Genomic DNA, 16,991 nt, shown 5'->3' with positions numbered 1-16,991 from the left:
GTCTTAGGAGCTCGCGATGCCTAGGCGCTGACGCGCTCGCGCGGAAGGATGCAGTGGGGTAGCGAAGCGCCGGGGCACAGGCTTTCCCGCGGGGCAAGAGGTCTGACGGAACTGTCCATTCCTACTTCGCGACGCTTTGCTTTTCTTTCTTCCAGATTATCTGGCGTGTTTTGTCCCATCTCCCTCTTCTGGACTCAAGTTGTAACCACAGTCACACGACTGCCTAGCTCCCTCATCCGCTCTTCATCCTGCCCCATTGGGGGTCCCAGTTGTATTCCAGCAGTTCATAAATTCTTTAAATAATCTGTGGAGAAGCCTGCAAAAGGAAAACAAGGATTTGTACCAAAAGCTCAACTGGTCGTAGTCGGCAGGATTCGAACCTGCGCGGGGAGACCCCAATGGATTTCTAGTCCATCGCCTTAACCACTCGGCCACGACTACTGTTGACGTTATCTTTGGCAATGAGATCTATGTAGTCTACACACAAGTATCTACTCCAGTAACAGGTATGTTTAGATCGTGAGAAAAACATTGCAAAACTGTTCTGCCAGATAAGAGCATATTTGAATGTTATGGCGCTAATAATTTTACCTTCTTGAAGGGCTCTTAGAGCATATCTCGTCCAACCTTTTACTCCCCATCAGAAAAAACTGAATTTTAGTAAAATCGCTAAAGTTACCGTCAGAAAACAAGAGGTAAGGAAGAAAGCCTGGTGCTGCTGTACACCTGCTTGCAGAGGTGTGCATTTCCAGGAGGGAACCGGCAACCGTGGGGCCACCGACCAGCCTCCGGGCTTCCTTGCCGGGCTCCCAGCTCCACCCCTGCCCCTCTCTCTTGGACAAACAGCTCCCAAGGACTCTTTTTACCCACTAGGCACTAAAATGCTGTTGCCCACTGATTTAAATTCACTATGCAGGGCCAGACTGTCCCACAGTGCCGTAAAAACACTACTTTGAAAAGTGTGATACGTGATAAAATGCAAGGTATTGTCATTTCATGGTACTGCTGTAAAATACTGTGCATACCGAAACCTGAACTTTGAGTATTTCTAACGTGGGATAGCAAAGAGGTTGGCAGCCTTGGAAACTCTGGAGCTAGTTTAATCGAGTTGAATTAGTAGCTCCATTTATTTGGTTTGTTGTTTGTTCAGAATATCTTTAATGTCCCTGAAGAGCAACATGAAGTGGTGTGATGGAGCGAATGTAGAGCCTACCTTTAAATATTCGACTTTTGGGACCCAGCTGTTAAATGCAACCATTATTAAAAAATTAAATTAAATATATTAAAAAACAAAAGCAATACTCAAAATTCACCACAGTCTAGTTATTTCCCTACATTTTACTATAATTTATGCTGTTGAGGTTATTTACATCTATTGTATCTGAAATACTATACAGTGGATTGTTATTGTGAATCTCTTCCTAACTTCCTGTTAGTGATGTCACTTGGGTAGCTTGGAATCAGGCTTCCTGCGTGTACTTACTCCAGGGAAATTGCACATGCTACAAAGTACTTTTCTCACTAGAGTTAGTTGTCAAGCATTTAACAGCACATCACTAATGTTTACCACCAGACCAACCTTGAATATTCCCAGCAAGGCAACATTCCACTTACCTGTCTGGCTGCCCTGGTTATACTCCCTGAAGCTTTCTTTGTTTTAGCTATCAGAATCCTAGCATATCGTATGACTTCCCACTCAATATTTTAAAGTTTTGTTTTGTTTTTCCCTAACTTGCTTTGCTGGGTGATGGTACTTGGAACTGGCCTCCAAAAAAAGACAGGAATAAGCCACTTGATACTGAAATTGCCCTTGCAATATGGTTCTGGGGGAGTTATGCATAGTTGCCACACAGTTTAATAGGCTTAAATTAATAATTTGATTTTTCTCTAGAAAAGATGAAATCTGAGGTATACCACCAGTGGCTGAAAGAATCTTTTAGCATGTAGAAGATTTGCATGAAGGACTAGGAAAAGATAAAAGAGGAAATGTTTCTAGTTGTGTGTTTTGTTTACATGAATATTGGAAAAAATTGGAGCTTGTTTCCTTCTTCCACTCCCACTCCGGTTTTAATAGAATATCATGTGTAGATCATCCAGAGGTTTGGTGTTTTGAGAATTTCACTTACAGCTTGTTCAACTCTTCATTGGGTCTTCTGACCTCAGTTGTGTTGTCTTTCTGGTTTGCGTTAGAGTGAGAAAAGTCAAGTTCAGTGTCTACAATGAGAAACGCCACATATCACATATGTGTATGGCTGTTTGATAAATGGGATGATGATAGCATACTATTAAAAATCTGCAGGGAGTTCCCTGGTGGCCTAGTGGTTAGGATTTCAGGCTTTACTGCTGTGGCCCAGGTTTAGTCCTTGGTGAGATAACTGAGATCCCACAAGCCACAGCGGCAAAAAAAAAAAAAAAAATCCAGATGTCAGGAGTGATACCAGGTGAACTTCAGCGGCCTCTAAGTAATGGAGGTGGAGGTACGTGATGAATGTATACTTGGCTTTGGAAGAGTCTGCCTTCGTGCAAATCATATTAGAAGATAATTAAAAAATATATTATATATTCCTTTGGTCTTTTTGTTTTCCAAAGTGAAGAATCTTATTTATTCTCTTTATAATTGTTAATATGTGTAGACAGTGATGTGAATCCTTGTCCCTTAACTCTTTCCCAGTCTTGGAAAGCATGCCGAGTGTCAGATGTTTCATAAAGGAGTATAGCCAAGAGTCTTCAGACAATACAATTATTAAACACGGTAAAAGTGGCGTGCTGTGTATTATTGCATTTACTTAGCATTCCAAGCAAGTATTTTAGGGAAAAGGTGTCCATGATAAGAAAACAAAGCCCTGTTGACTTTCCCAAGTAAATAGATAGATAAATAGATACCCACCGCTGGGCAGTGACAGTGGCGTGGGTGTGAGGGAGGAGGCATCTTCACAGAACAGTCACCAGCTTCCCAGCAGCTAATGCTATAGAAGAAATGGAAATAGCATTGGGGGCAGCTCTGATTCTTTTAAGTCGTCCTGAGTTAGGCCTTGATGCCGTGTAGGTAAATTCAGTCCATAACACGCAGAATCTTTATTGGAATTTGTACATTCATCTCTCACAGCTGTGGAGAGTTTAGACTAGTCACAACTCTCACTGGGATACTATCATCTTTGTAATTTGAAAAAGGATCAGGAGCCTGCAGGCTTGGAACATCTTGAGAAAGCTCTGGCCCTGAAATACATCATCACACGTGGGGGACACCACTTGCGGCATCATCGCAGAGAGCTTAGGAATGCCGAAATCAAGTACTTCTCTGGCATGATTTCAAATGGCCTGAGAACTGTTTTTTTTTTAACTGCAAAACAGATTCTTTCCTCTTCCATCAACCCTGTTGCTGTCAATGTGTCCAGTGTTAGGTGCCAGAAATGAGCATAGCCTCTTAACAATAACAATGACAAGGTTAACACGGCCGCCGGGGGCTCTCTCAAGAATCTGTTAGGGTGTATTTGGATCCACAGGCACGTTCTGAAGATGTGCACCTCTTCAGTCTTTCTAGCCTAAGTACATTTCTCTTCGGCAGCCTGGACAAAACCTGTCACTTTTTTTGCCAGACCTTCTCATGCTTTCAGGCCCCTCGGCCACTATTTTTCACGGACCCCCATGTGTCCATATGGTAGCGCTAGGCTCAAAGTTGGTATATGGGAAGCAGCCTCTGACAGCACGGAGGCCTGGTGAACTATAGTCATTTGTTCAAAAGGCCAGTACTCACGGATGTGCTCTAAGAGGGTCATACAATTTTTGATCCCACCCAAATGGACATTTTATCACCATGCACATAGCAACCAACAAACAGATCAGCCCGAAGAGGCAAGTGCTAATGTATGTGGTGCAAACCCATCGTCCCTCTGAGGAGTCAGTAGTCGAGCCTTTGTTTGAGGCTTTGACATTAAAATAATTTTTTCACTTCTGTAGTTCTGTGAGTCCAACTCCCTCTTCCCTCCTCCTTGTTTCATATCATGTTTTGCTTTATGATTTTCAGCCTTCAGAAAGTTAAACCTGATTCAAGCAAAAGAAAAAGGATCAGTTGAGGAACCATGTGGGGCAGTAGGAATTTCAGCTAGGCGTTAGAACGAAAGCAAAGTGAGAACCAAATGGATGGAGGCCATCAGAAATGTCTCACAGGCCGGGGCTTGGGTTTAGTGCCGCGAAGTCTTCTGTGTTCCCGATTGGCCATAGTGCCTCATAGGAAGGAGGCCCGGGTTTTAAGCTGACCAGGTTGCTCTGTTTCCTCAGTCACACTTCCACCTATCAATCATTCTTTATAGTTTTAAAAAAGATGCCTGTAGGTTTCTGAAAATCCAAAAGCTGTCCACCCACATGAAAAGCTCACAGAAGTCCCTAAGGATAAAGCCAACAGAACTGTCTCCCTTACAGTGAACTGCCCAAGGAATATTATAGAGGGATGGAGAGGACTTTAGTGATTGTGTATAAAACTCTTTCATTTTACAGATGAAGCAATTAAGGCCAGAGAAGTGAAGCAATTTAGAAATTCTTTAACTAAGAGATTTTCATTGCAACCATTACATTGTCTTATTTCATTATCATACTGGTTATCCTGGATAATACTGTTTTTAGTGGCTATAAAATTAATGATATAAATTTAATATCAGATTGCCACACTTTGGAATCCTTTCATTCCCGGATTGACCGTATCAATAAAAGCTATTTTATCCCCTCTAGTTCTTTGTCTCTGATTGTCTGTGTCATTTGGTGGTATCCACTGCTCTGTAGTTTTAAGTGATTATGTCTAGACCTCATATTGCATATGAGGACACAAACTCCTGAAGGACAGGGGCTGGAACTGATGCATATTTGTTTCTCCTGTAGTGCCTAGGAAGGTGGGGGAGAAGTGTGGCCTTTGAGAACATTTAAATTGAAATCCTCTTATTATACTACTTTTGGGGACTAGGAAATCCCCACTGTATGCTAACAGTGAGGCTGACTCAACGACCTGTGAATTAGAAGCCTGTAGAGATGCTAAGGTCTTCCTTTCCCCATTCCTGCTAATATGGGCGCAGAATGGTCTGTTCAAGCCACAGAAACTCTCAGCTGAAGGAGAATGAGTCTTTTGAGCGCGCAGGGAGGTCTCAGCTCCAGGAGAGGCTGTGGAAGCTACAGAGAGACCTTGAGCTCACCTCTGCGCCCCCAGTGCTGGCATGGGCCTGGCCTTTGAATGAAGGGGCAGATTCCTTCCATAGAAGGAGCAGCATATTTTCTGGCCTTTGGCTTTTTTTCTTATGAAATGGACATCATCTCAGACTGCACGCAGTCATATTCTGTGAGTTATTTATCATTTATTGACAGAACGTCTCTGATTGCTCTGTCAGTTCCTGTTTGCCCTGCTTGGTTGTGGGTACTGAAATATCCCACCTGCAGGATGAACCCCACCAGCCCCTGAGCCGTCCCAGGACTTGCTCACTCTTCTTCATCATGGTTAAATCTGGAATTAGTTTGGGATGGCCTAAGTCTGATATCCAGTGAGCAAAATGCCACATTGATGTCTGCCCCATGAACCCCTGTGTGATGGACTTCTACTTTTAGATTGAACTCCATTTCTGTTCTTGGGCTGAAACTTTGTCCAAACCCCAAACCCTTTTCCAGGGCTCTAGTAGTTTCCTAGGGCTTCCAAAGATAAATTGCTACAAACTTGGTGGATTAAAAGAACAGAAATTTATTCTCTCAGTACCGAAGGCCAGAAGTCCGAAATCAAGGTGTGGGCAGGACCACACTCCCTCTGAAGGTTCCAAGGGACAGTCTGTTCCTTGCCTCTTCCAGCTTCTGGTGGCTTTTAGCATTCCTTGACTTGTAGCCTCGTCACTCCAATCTCTGCTTCCGTCTTGACATAGCCTTCCCTGTGTGTCTTCTCTGTGTGTCTATTTTATGAGATCCATCTGACTGCCTTTAAGACTCACCCAGATTATCCAGGATAAGCCCCTCCTTTCAAGATCCTAAAGTTAATCATGTCTGTAAAGATCCCTTTTCCGAATAACGTAACATTAATAGATTCCAGGGAGTTGACATGGATATCTACTTTTGGGGGGGTCATTACTTAGTTTACAAAGGCCCTGATAGCTCCTGGCCCATGTTGGCCCCTCCTCCTGGGAGATGGGCCCCTTGTCTTTCTTGTTTCTGGCTAAGGTTAAGATTCAACATGAATGAGTCTGTCTGGAATTCTGTCACCCACTTGACAGTATCTCCACAGCTGTGGACACATCTTGCGAGTATCTCCACAACTCCCACGTTCTTACTGCCTTTCCGGGCCTCCAGTTCTAGCCCCTTGGGTATAAGTGTCAGGCTGGATCAGATCCAAGCTTGCCTTTAAATAATGTGATTTTGCCTGGTGGACTCCTTTCCCACAAATAAGCGCAAGGGCAGGTCAATTCTCTTAGCCTGAGTCGTACTGGAATGGTTTCCATCCTCTTGTCAACCTGGCATTGAGGTCTCAGAATGCCTCATGGCAATGCCTGTGTCAGGTACAGTATTCTCATGTCTATAGTATAATTTATTGCACACCTGCCATATTCTGAGCTCTTTGTATAACTTATTTTATTGAATTGTCACATGTGAAGAAATAGGGACAGAGAGCTAAAGTTACTTGCCCAAGGTCAAACAACCTGGGTTTTGAAATTGGGTCTAACTGCAAAATTCATGTTCATTTTTTTGTGCCATACTATATTTTATGTGTTTTCATTATTTATCTTAAGGTTATCTTCTCTCCTCTCATGGCTAGTGATATCCTTAGCTTTCTATGGTACAATCAACTAAAATAAAAATTTAAAAAGATAACTTTCTTAATCTAAAGGAAACATAACTTAATGAAAGGCAGCATACTAATGGTGGTGAACATGTGGCTTTAGAAGTCACATGGGCCTTGGTTTCAGTCTCACTTCCCCAGTTTACTAGCTGAGGATGGGGGTACTTGAAGGCATTCTTTATCTTCTCTGTCAATTTCTTCATATGTTAAAAAATGGGGTTAGTAATACAGTAATGGCTTGGCAAGGATGTTGAGAGGGTGGAATGGGAGCCCAAGGTGGAGGCGACAGAATTGCAGAGCTACTGAGAGAGCAGGACAGCCTCTAACAATGAGCCCAGTGGAAAAGACCATCTTTATGGCCTAGCACCTCTCTGGGCTTGCCTAATGTTTTCTGTCCAAAGACAGGGCACTGCTTTGTAACAGACAGATTACTGGACTAAGTAGAGAGGAGTTAGTTTCATTCCTTTAAAACGAATCTACACATCAAAGACTACTTTGCTTGAGCCCTAGGGAGGGGCACAAGATGGAAGTTAAGCCTCCTGATAGGAAATAGTCAGTCAAGTCTGAAGGGGCCTTCGAGGGATCCCTATTGAGGGCAGAGAGAACAGGTTAATGATGTTCCAGTGCAGATTAAGTCAGAGAAAACATATATCTGTTGCACAAAATCCTTTCTGTTGAATCCTGCTGCTACTACCCCAGTTCAAACTCTTGTCCATTACAAAAATCTGCAAATATCCTCTAACTGGTTTCCCTACCCCCAGGCACTCTTCCTCCAATCAGACCTGTATACTTATACTCCTGGCAAGCTTCTTAGAACTGACTCACAGTAAGAAATTCATTTTAGATGACAGCACAGTATACACATACATCTCTCTGCTGTCTGTCTAGTCATCTACTTCCTTACCTGTATGTTTTCTATCTAAAGTGAGACAAAAGTTTTATGAAATTGTATTTTAATCTATGTGAGATGCATTCTGATATATTCTGTTCTCTTCCATTCCATTCCATTCTATCCTTTTATTTAGAAAAAAAAAGTGCTAGTCAAAACCTACTTAAATTGATTCCTAATAAGCAGTGACCCATGGTTTGAAGTGTTCTGTCCTTAGAGCATTACTCTGATTGTGTCCTTAGTTTCTTACTAAAGCTCTGATGGTCTTACATTGCCTTCCATATGAAGTCCAAATCCTTAGCCTGGAAGGCTCCTAGTGCCCCCTCAGATCCCCCTGGCAGGAGGCAGCAGACTGGGGGCTTTGGAGTCAGGTGGGCCAGAACTGAAGGCTGGTCTATGGCACTCAGAAGTACTGTGGCTGTGGACAAGTTAACTTAATTTTTTATATCCCTGAACCTTCCCTTGTAAGAGGGAATAATGATGCCTACCTCACTGGGCTGTTGTGAGGGTCAGATGAGAGTACACACAGTAAGTGCTCAGTAAAAATTAGTGGTGAGGTTTTCTGCCCAGTATGTGCTCTGGTTCCCAACATACTCCACTTCTGGCTGTTTTCCAGAAGAACTTGGTGCCCTCCTATATCCGTGCATTTGCTCATTCTATTACTCCTTCCCTGACCTGACTGCCTTTTTTGGGGAAGTCTAATCAATCTTTCTTGACTCAGCCAAAATGTCACCATTTTAGTTTCAACTGATCGATGAATGAAAAGTGGTCCACTCCTCCCTTGAGTATCTGTAGCCCTATAACCATGTTGTGGCACTTATCGTCTGTCATAGTTATTTCTAGTGTCCCTTACAAGAATGTGAGATGCATGAGGATGGGGAATGTGTTCGCCCCACGTGTACTCTCCCAATGTGCATCCCCTCAAAACACTTAGCACAAATAATATATTGAATGATTAAGTGTGTAAAATTGCCACTTGCTGTAGGAAGCTGGGATGAATATGGCTCTAAGTTTTCTAGTTAAAATAGAATGTTTGATAACTGTGTATATAACTGAGGATGTCTTGCCTATCCTATATTTTTAATTCCATCAGAAATGAAAATAATCCTTGGTTGATCTGAACCTTTCATATATACATAGACTGCTCACGTAAGTGACCAGCTTGGGCTGTTTTTTTTTCTTTTAGCTGCATTGGGTCTTTGTTGCTGTGCGTGGGCCTTCTCTAGTTGTGGCAAGCGGGGGCTACTCTTTGTTGCGGTGGCTTCTCTTGTTGTGGAGCATGGGCTCTAGGCACGTGGGCTTCAGTAGATGCAGCACGTGGGCTCAGTAGTTGTGGTGCGCGGGCTCTAGGGCATGCAGGCTTCAGTAGTTGTGGCTCGCAGTCTCAGTAGTTGTGGCTCGCGGGCCCTAGAGTGCAGTCTCAGCAGTTGTGGCACACGGGCTTAGTTGCTCCGTGGCATGTGGGATCCTCCTGGACCAGGGATTGAACCCATGTCCCCTGAAATGGCAGGCAGATTCTTAAACATTGCGCCACCAGGGAAGTCCCTCAAGCCGGTTTTTTATCAGTGATATCAATGTGGTTAATGATCATTCCCAGAATTAGCTTGTATGCACGTGTCTGTGTGTGCTTTAATTCTTATATCAGTGCATGGTAGGGGAAAATTAGTTAGCAAAATAACAGAATGGTATAGTTCTAGAAGAAATCCTGGCTTAGGAGTACAGGGTGGTGGTTATGAGTACAGGCTCTGGACTTAAACCTCCTGAATTTAAACATTATTTAAATAGAATTCATCTATTTACTGGTTGTGCTATTTAATCTATTTAATCTCTCTATGTGTCTATGTCCTCACCTGTATAATTGGGGGCTAATGAGAGTACCTACATTTTTAGGACTCTTGTGAGGATTAAAAGAGTTAATACATGTGAAGTACTTAAATAGTATCTGGTCAACATCTACCCGTTGAACACTATGCATACCCTATATTCTAGAAATTCCGCTTCTAGGTATATACCCAATAGATATGAGTACATATATTTACCAAGAGACATTTACTGGAATGTTCACAGTAGCATGATTTATTGATATAATAGCCCCAAACTGGAAGATACCTCAATGCCCATCAACAGTACAATGGATAAATAAATTCCATTATATGTAAATAATAGGATGTTATATAGCAATGAAAATGAATAAACTTTATGTGCATGTGACATGGATGAATCTCACAAACATAATATAGAGTAAAAGTAGCCAGGTATGAAAAAGTAAATACTGTTTATGATTCCTTTATATAAAGATCAAAAACAGGCAAAACTAGAAAATAGAATAATGACTGCCCTAGTTGTGGAGAATGACTAGAAAGTAGCATGAGGAGAGTATCTGGGGGTGCTGGATATGTTGACTTTTTGTTGTGGATACTGACTATGTGGGTGTGCCCAGTTTGTGAAAATTCACCAAGATGTATACTTGTGATTTCTGTACTTTTCTGTATGTAAATTATTTTTTAAAAGTTTTTAAAAGCACTGTTGACCTGAACTTAATAGACCACCAGATATTTCTCCAGCAAAGATGGGTTTATTCAGGATTGGCAGAGAATTGCAATTTTGGCTCTGCAACCATGGCAAGCCATGTGCAAGTCCCCACGCGACAATGGAAGAGTGCTTTCATAGAGGGAAGAAGTAAGTTGGGAGGGCTATTGTAAACCAAAGTCCACGGCTTTTCATTGACTGAGTCCTTTCCAGGGAAGAAGAGGAGTCATTCTTGTTCATTTTGGGCTCTGCTATCGTTGCAGGGCATGGGAGCTCCCTCTTCTGGTCTCCCAAATCTATTTAATTGAGGTTTCTGTTTATTAATTTTTTATATTTCCCCCTTTTGATCAAGATCTTTCTCTGAAAGCATCCCTGATCAAGAGTCAGATTTTCAAGTTTCAGAGGCTTTTTGTCTCTCAGTGTTAAGAAAGATGTAGTGTCTCAGGCTGGAGGGAAAGTGGACAGATTGGAAACTTATTAAGGTCACATTCGAGACAAGGAGGGTTGGAGGGAGAACTCTCAGGCACTTTTAATCTAAAGTCTATATGTTATCAAGATTATAGATGTTAGAGATCATCTGAAGTGTTGTACAATCTCAAAGGTTTGGCAGTAAACTTCCAAGAGGCCTGGTCTAGATATCTTGGGAAAGCTGTGTCGTCAGTTGTCTTCTCCTTCAATTCCAGGCAGTCTTAACTTTCAGGTCATCAGATGATGTGCAGGTCGAGTCACGTTTCATTGCTTTATTTAGGTGTTTCATGTGAATCCAAGAGTCTATTCCCTAGAATTTGGTGGCATGTGGGTTACTTAGCAATACCTGAAAGGGGCCTTTCCAGCAAGGTTGAAGAAGGTTCTTCTGGAGGTGTCTTTTCTAATAACCAAAATCTCCAGGTTGCAAGGTGTGGCACTTAAGGTCTTTATCTCCCGACATATTTTTAATAGAAGCAATTAGGCCTTTGCAATATTAGACTATCTCTACTTTTATCAGTTGTGGGTCAAAAGAAGCAGTAGCCAAGTACATTGGGCATCCTATGACTATCTCAAAAGCTGAGAGTTTATGAGTTCCAAAAGGTGTGGATCTGAGATTTAGAAGCATTAATGGCAATGTTTTGGCCAAGGTATTTGAAAGACCTCTACAAATTTTGCCAATTGAGTCTTAATAATGCCATTAGTGTGTTTGAAAAACCAGAGGATTGAGGGTGCTAAGCATAACAAAAGTGTTATAAAACCAGAAAACAGTGCAGACCTGTTGAAGTACATGGCCAGTAAAATGCATTCCTCAATCACTATGAAGTTTTCGAGGAGTTCCCCAGCTAGGGATAATCTTTTCCAAAAGGACTTTAGCCACAGGAGAGGCAGTAGTCTGAAAGGGAAGGCTTCAGTCCAGTATGAAAACATACAGACCATGACTAAAACAGATTTATATCCATTAGACAGAGAAAGTTGTATGAAATCCATTTGCCAGACCTCTAGGCTGTTTACAGTGTTTGGGAGCAGTATGAACAGGCTTCCCTGGTTTGTATCAGACAAGTGTAGGCACTTTCTACAAGTGTAGTAAGGTAGGCACATTTTGTGGGCTGGTTAATATTTTCCCTGCAATATTGGTTCAATAAGGCTATCATTTTGTCAGTAGACCAGTGGTTTAATGCATATACTGGGGTGAGGAGTGGGAATTTTAGTCTCCAGTAGGACTAGGTTGATATTTGGTCTAAACCAGAGTTTTCCCTTTTTGTCAAACCAACAGTTGTTGAATTTCCAATCTTTTTTTTTTTTTTTCTGAGGCCAATTGTTGGGCTTCTCTAAGTCAGTTTTTCTAAGTTATCATTTGGTGAACTATCCCTCTAGACCATGACAGAGTTTTGGCTGTTGTTGGTCCCTTTAAAAAGGCAGCATTCCTTGTGGAAATATTAGCAAGGCAATTTGCCTTAGCTTCCAGAGAGTCAAGTTTAGAATGCCTTGGAATCTTAAAAATAGCTAAAGTGGCAGGTAAAGGTATTGCATTCAATAATTTCTGAATGTAGGAGCCAGTTTTAATTTAATTTCCACTGGAAGTAAGAAAGTTACGTTGCTTCCACAACATTCCAAAATCATGAGCTATTCCAAAAGCATATCTACTATCAATAGAAGTATTGGCAGTTTGGTTCTTGGCTAAAGTACAAGCTTGTGTAAGAGCAGATAATGCAACCTGTTGGGCTGGAGTAGCCATAGGTAAAGATGCTGACTCAACAACATCAAAAGGAGTTGTAATAGCATACCCAGCACAGTATTTGCTATTTCATCTTTTAAATAAGGGACATGAGTGAACCATTAGAAGTCAGCATTACCCAAAAGATTTCCCTGCAGATTATCACGAGGAATCAGGAAATGGTCTGTTAGGCAGTGGTGAGGGACTTTGTCAGTGACAGAGGGGAGAAGGGTAGCTGGGTAAGGTTATTACATAAGAGAGTTATGTCAGGAGCAGTTTACAAAAGGACTTCATAGGAGGTGAGGCAACTAGCTGAGAAATACTGAATATGAAGAGCATTCAGGAGGACTTCTACAGCATGAGGTACAAAAATGGTTAAAGGGATCCCACAGTGATTTTCTCAGTGGCCTTAACCAAAAGGGCAGCGGCAGTAATGGCTCTAAGGCAAGGGGTGTATCCCCATGTCACAGGGTGCAGTTGCTGGTCCAGTTGGTGGCCCTTGTGTTTTTAGGTGAGTACCCAAAGGGCATTTCCTTCCTTTTCCTATATAAAAAGGAAAAAGGGAATTTGATAATTGGGATGCCAAGGGCAGGTAGGTTCATCAAACTCTTCTTCTAGGCACTGAAGTCTGTGTCTCCAGTTCTTCCCATAAAATTGGGTCAGGGTTGTTATTTTTGAGTGAAACATGTAGAGGTTTGGCCATAAAAGAGAAATTTGAAATCTAATTTCAGTAATAACTAACTAGCCCAAGAAAACCTCCAAGTTTTCTAAGTTGGCACTTAGTTTTGGGAAACTTAGGACACCATGAAGTCTATCTGGATCTAGGTGTAACCCTGTTCGGATATCAGATGCTCTAAATATTGAACCTGGGTTTGGACAAACTGCAATTTTTCCTTGGCGACCTTATATCCCTTTAACATGAAAAGCTTTATCAAGTGGATGCCGCCTTCCTGAGGAGGCTTGAGAAGGAGGGCAGAGAAGCAGATCATCTATATCAGCAGTCTCCAACCTTTTTGGTACCAGGGACTGCTTTTGTGGAAGACAATTTTTCCACAGACCAGGGTGGGGGGATGGTTTGGGGATGATTCAAGCACATTACATTTATTGTGCACTTTATTTCTATTATTATTACATTGTAATATATAATGAAATAATTACACAACTCACCATAATGCAGAATCAGTAGGAGCCCTGAGCTTGTTTTCCTGCAACTAGATGGTCCCATCTGAGGGTGATGGGAGACAGTGACACCCGAAGTGTGTTGCTATGTCCAGTCTACTCTGTAATCTCGTTTTGGTTGCTGTCACTGCAGAAAAACCCTGCCTCACAGAGACAGGATGTTGGAAATGGAAGCAGGCTTTTCAGTGCTTTTGTGGCAATCTCAGGATATTCTGCTTTGACTTTAATTCGAACATGTGGAGATTTGAAGTTGTCTCAAACATACTTTTAAAGGCACCGTCATTTGCGATCTCAAGCAGTTGATCCTCTTCCAGCACAGGCAAAGTCAATTCACCTGGCTTATTCACAAATGGGTTGCGGATCCATTCCTTCCCAGTTTGGGGATCTTTTGTGGTTGGGAAATAATGCTCAAATTCTTTTGAAAGCTGAGGTAGGTGATAGCTGGGAGAAAGAAGGCCCTGGCTCAATCTCTTTCCAAATCTCTGCTAATGTTTTTTTTTTTTTTTTTTTTTGCGGTACGCGGGCCTCTCACTGTTGCGGCCTCTCCCGTTGCAGAGCACAGGCTCCGGACGCGCAGGCTCAGTGAGCCATGGCTCACGGGCCTAACCGCTCCACGGCATGTGGGATCTTCCCGGACCGGGGCACGAACCCGTGTCCCCTGCGTCGGCAGGCGGACCCTCAACCACTGCGCCACCAGGGAAGCCCTTGTCTTTTAAGGTAGGGTACTTGGTCTCCACGTGGCAAAGCACTTTTGAAGGTTTCATGGCTTTGTTGGATAGTGGGCTTGGAGAATGTGAATCACCTGTTGCAATGAACCTGTAATTTAAGTAGGACTCTTGGTATTTTCTTTTAAATGCAGCTTTCTTTTTGTTGGCACTCTTAGTATATGTGCTGCCGAAGCGAGCACTTTGTTGGCACTCTTAGAGTCTTCTGCTGCCTCATCATTGGGTCTTTCCCCCTTTTCAAAGAAGCTCTCCAGCGACATTTGTTTTTTACTCATTTTGGCTAGGGTTAACTTGTGGGCTTACCATAACTGTGACTGAGACAAGCGCGCAGGGTGGGAAAGAGGCGCGGACAGAAGTGGAAAATAAAATAATGCGTGGGCCATGCACAGACAAAAATAAGTGTCGGATTCTGACTTAAAGCCTGCCACCAGATGCAGGTGTACAACTGAAGTTCATCAACTCACTTGCCACCATAAAGCCTGCTACTAGCAGGCTTTTTTGTCTGCTTTTTTTTTTGTTAATGCAGCTTGTCACTTGCCACTCACTGATAGGGTTTTGATATGAATCTGCAAGCAATTGATTTATTATTATGTTCTCTGTGCCGTCAAACCTCTCTGCTAATGATAATCTTTATTTGCAGCTGTTCCCCAGTGCCAGCATCACCGCTCAGCTCCACCTCTGATCATCAGGCATTAGATTCTCATAAGGAGCATGAAACCTAGATCCCTCGCGTGTGCAGTTCACAGTAGGGTTCACGTTCCTCTGAGAATATAATGCAGCCACTGATCTGACAGGAGGCGGAACTCAGGCGGTAATGTGAGTGATGGGGAGCGGCTGTAAATACAGATGAAGCTTTGCTCGCCCTCCGCTCACCTCCTGCTGAGTGACCGGGTTCCTAACAGGCCACGGACTGGTACTGGTCTGTGGCCTGGGGGTTGGGGACCCCTGATCTCCATATTGCAACAAAGTAGAATCTCTAGGGAACTTTATATCATCCAGATTAGCCTTCAGGATTTGCAAGAAATAATAAGGACTTAATAAAACCCTGAGGCATTACTGTCCAGGTGAATTATTTTTCTTCCCAAGTGAAGGCAAAAAAAAAAAAAAAAAATTGGCTAACTTCATCAACTGGAATACTAAAGAATGCACTGCATAAATCAGTTACAGTAAAGAATTTGCCTCTGGTGTAGATGGATGTTAGTAGTGTTCGAGGGTTAGGAACAACAGGGTGTCGAGGGGTAACGATGTTGTTTATTGCTTGGGGTCCTGGATAAACCTACACTCTTGGCCCTTAGGTTTTCTCACTGGTGAAATGGGAGTGTTACAGGGATTACTACAAGGGATAATGAGGCCTTGAGCCTTGTAATCTTCTAGTATGGGTTTTATACCTTGAAGGTCTTTTTTTACTTACAGAGTATTGATTAATTTTGGGGAGAGATTTTCAGGGGTCTGTTTGAATCTTGAGGGGAGGTACATCATGAATTTTGCCACCATCAGTTGGAGATTTTTCCCGATAGGAAACTGGTAACTGATTCAATAGGGACAGATGATCAGTGTTTCTAGAATCAGCTCTAATATCATCAGAGACCGAAGAAATAAAAGATGTCAAAGGTATCATTTACTTCACCTGGTTGGTTACTTCCATGACTACTTTAAAATTCTAGATTTATTTCCCCCTTTGGGAGAAAGAAATTCCAGCATGATACTTCTCTAAGAAGTCTCAGTCTAATAAATGGATAGGGGCAGAGGAACTAAGGAGAAAAGGGTGTGTATCTCAGAGGGCTCAGAGGCAGGAACCTCTTGAGGCTTATTGGAGATCCCCACTATTTGAATTATTTGAGTACTCCGAGGCAAGGGCTGTTTTATAGTACTGGGCACTGAGAGTGTGGCTCCAGTGTCAATTAGGACTGGAAGAGAAACATTTCTCTTCCCCAATCTGGAGAAATGTTTCTCCAAGCTGATTAAGAGGGAGAATTGGGAAGAGCCCCTGCACTTCCTTGGAGGTCCGTCATTGAGAATCGGAAGGATGTTGGAAAGGCTGGTTAGAGGGCTGAAAGTGCCTAAGGTGCTTACATTTGTAAAGATCTCTTTTCCAGTACCCTAGATCTTTGCAATAATAGCGGAAGCTAGGAGGGTTTGGTTTCATTTAGGAGGCTTCATTTGCTAGAGGTGAAGGTTAAGAATTTTGGTGGTCTTCCTTTGAGGACATTCATCTAGGATGAGAGAGAGCTGGTTTGCCAGATTAACTAAATCTGGCGGGAGGTAGTTTCCCATTCCATTCTGGTCCTTTTTACTAGAAGGGAAAGGTCTCAGTTCAGTCCATAAATAAAAATAGAGCAAAAGCTAGCCATGTGGACTCAACATCTGAAGGAAGACCAGAATTTTCCTTAAAAATAATCTGAAGTTGAGTGTAATAATCACGAACACGTTCATCAGATTTTTGTGTGCAAGCGTGAATTTTATTCCAATCAACAGGCTTTGGAAAAGCCCTAGGAATTGCTCAATGATGTCGCCTAGCAGTTGCGCAAGCCTGACTATGATAAGCAGGCCAGTCTCCCAGTTGTAATTCTAGAGACCTTTCAGGGTTTTCCCAATTAGCAGTTCCCATCCAATGTTGAGCCTGGCCTTTACCGACAAGCATATGAATTAGGTGATGTAAGTCAGAGAAACCAGGTTGATTAGTTTGAA

At 42.5% G+C, this 16,991-nt stretch overlaps 1 long non-coding RNA gene across 1 annotated transcript in view; it reads left to right on the top strand.

The window, feature by feature from the left end:
- The first annotated feature begins 400 nt into the window (after window positions 1-400).
- Window positions 401-16,991, top strand: part of LOC307176267 — a 122,154-nt gene continuing 105,563 nt past the window's right edge. Inside the window, exon 1 of the long non-coding RNA XR_013824683.1 lies at window positions 401-506. This is a non-coding gene — a long non-coding RNA (uncharacterized lncRNA). The remainder of the gene's footprint in view (window positions 507-16,991) is intronic.

The sequence above is a fragment of the Stenella coeruleoalba genome (genome assembly GCF_951394435.1).
Source record: "Stenella coeruleoalba genome assembly, chromosome: 17".
NCBI classification, from domain to species: domain Eukaryota; kingdom Metazoa; phylum Chordata; class Mammalia; order Artiodactyla; family Delphinidae; genus Stenella; species Stenella coeruleoalba.
Note: the sequence above shows the minus strand (reverse complement) of the source record. Positions and strands in the feature narration are given on the sequence as shown.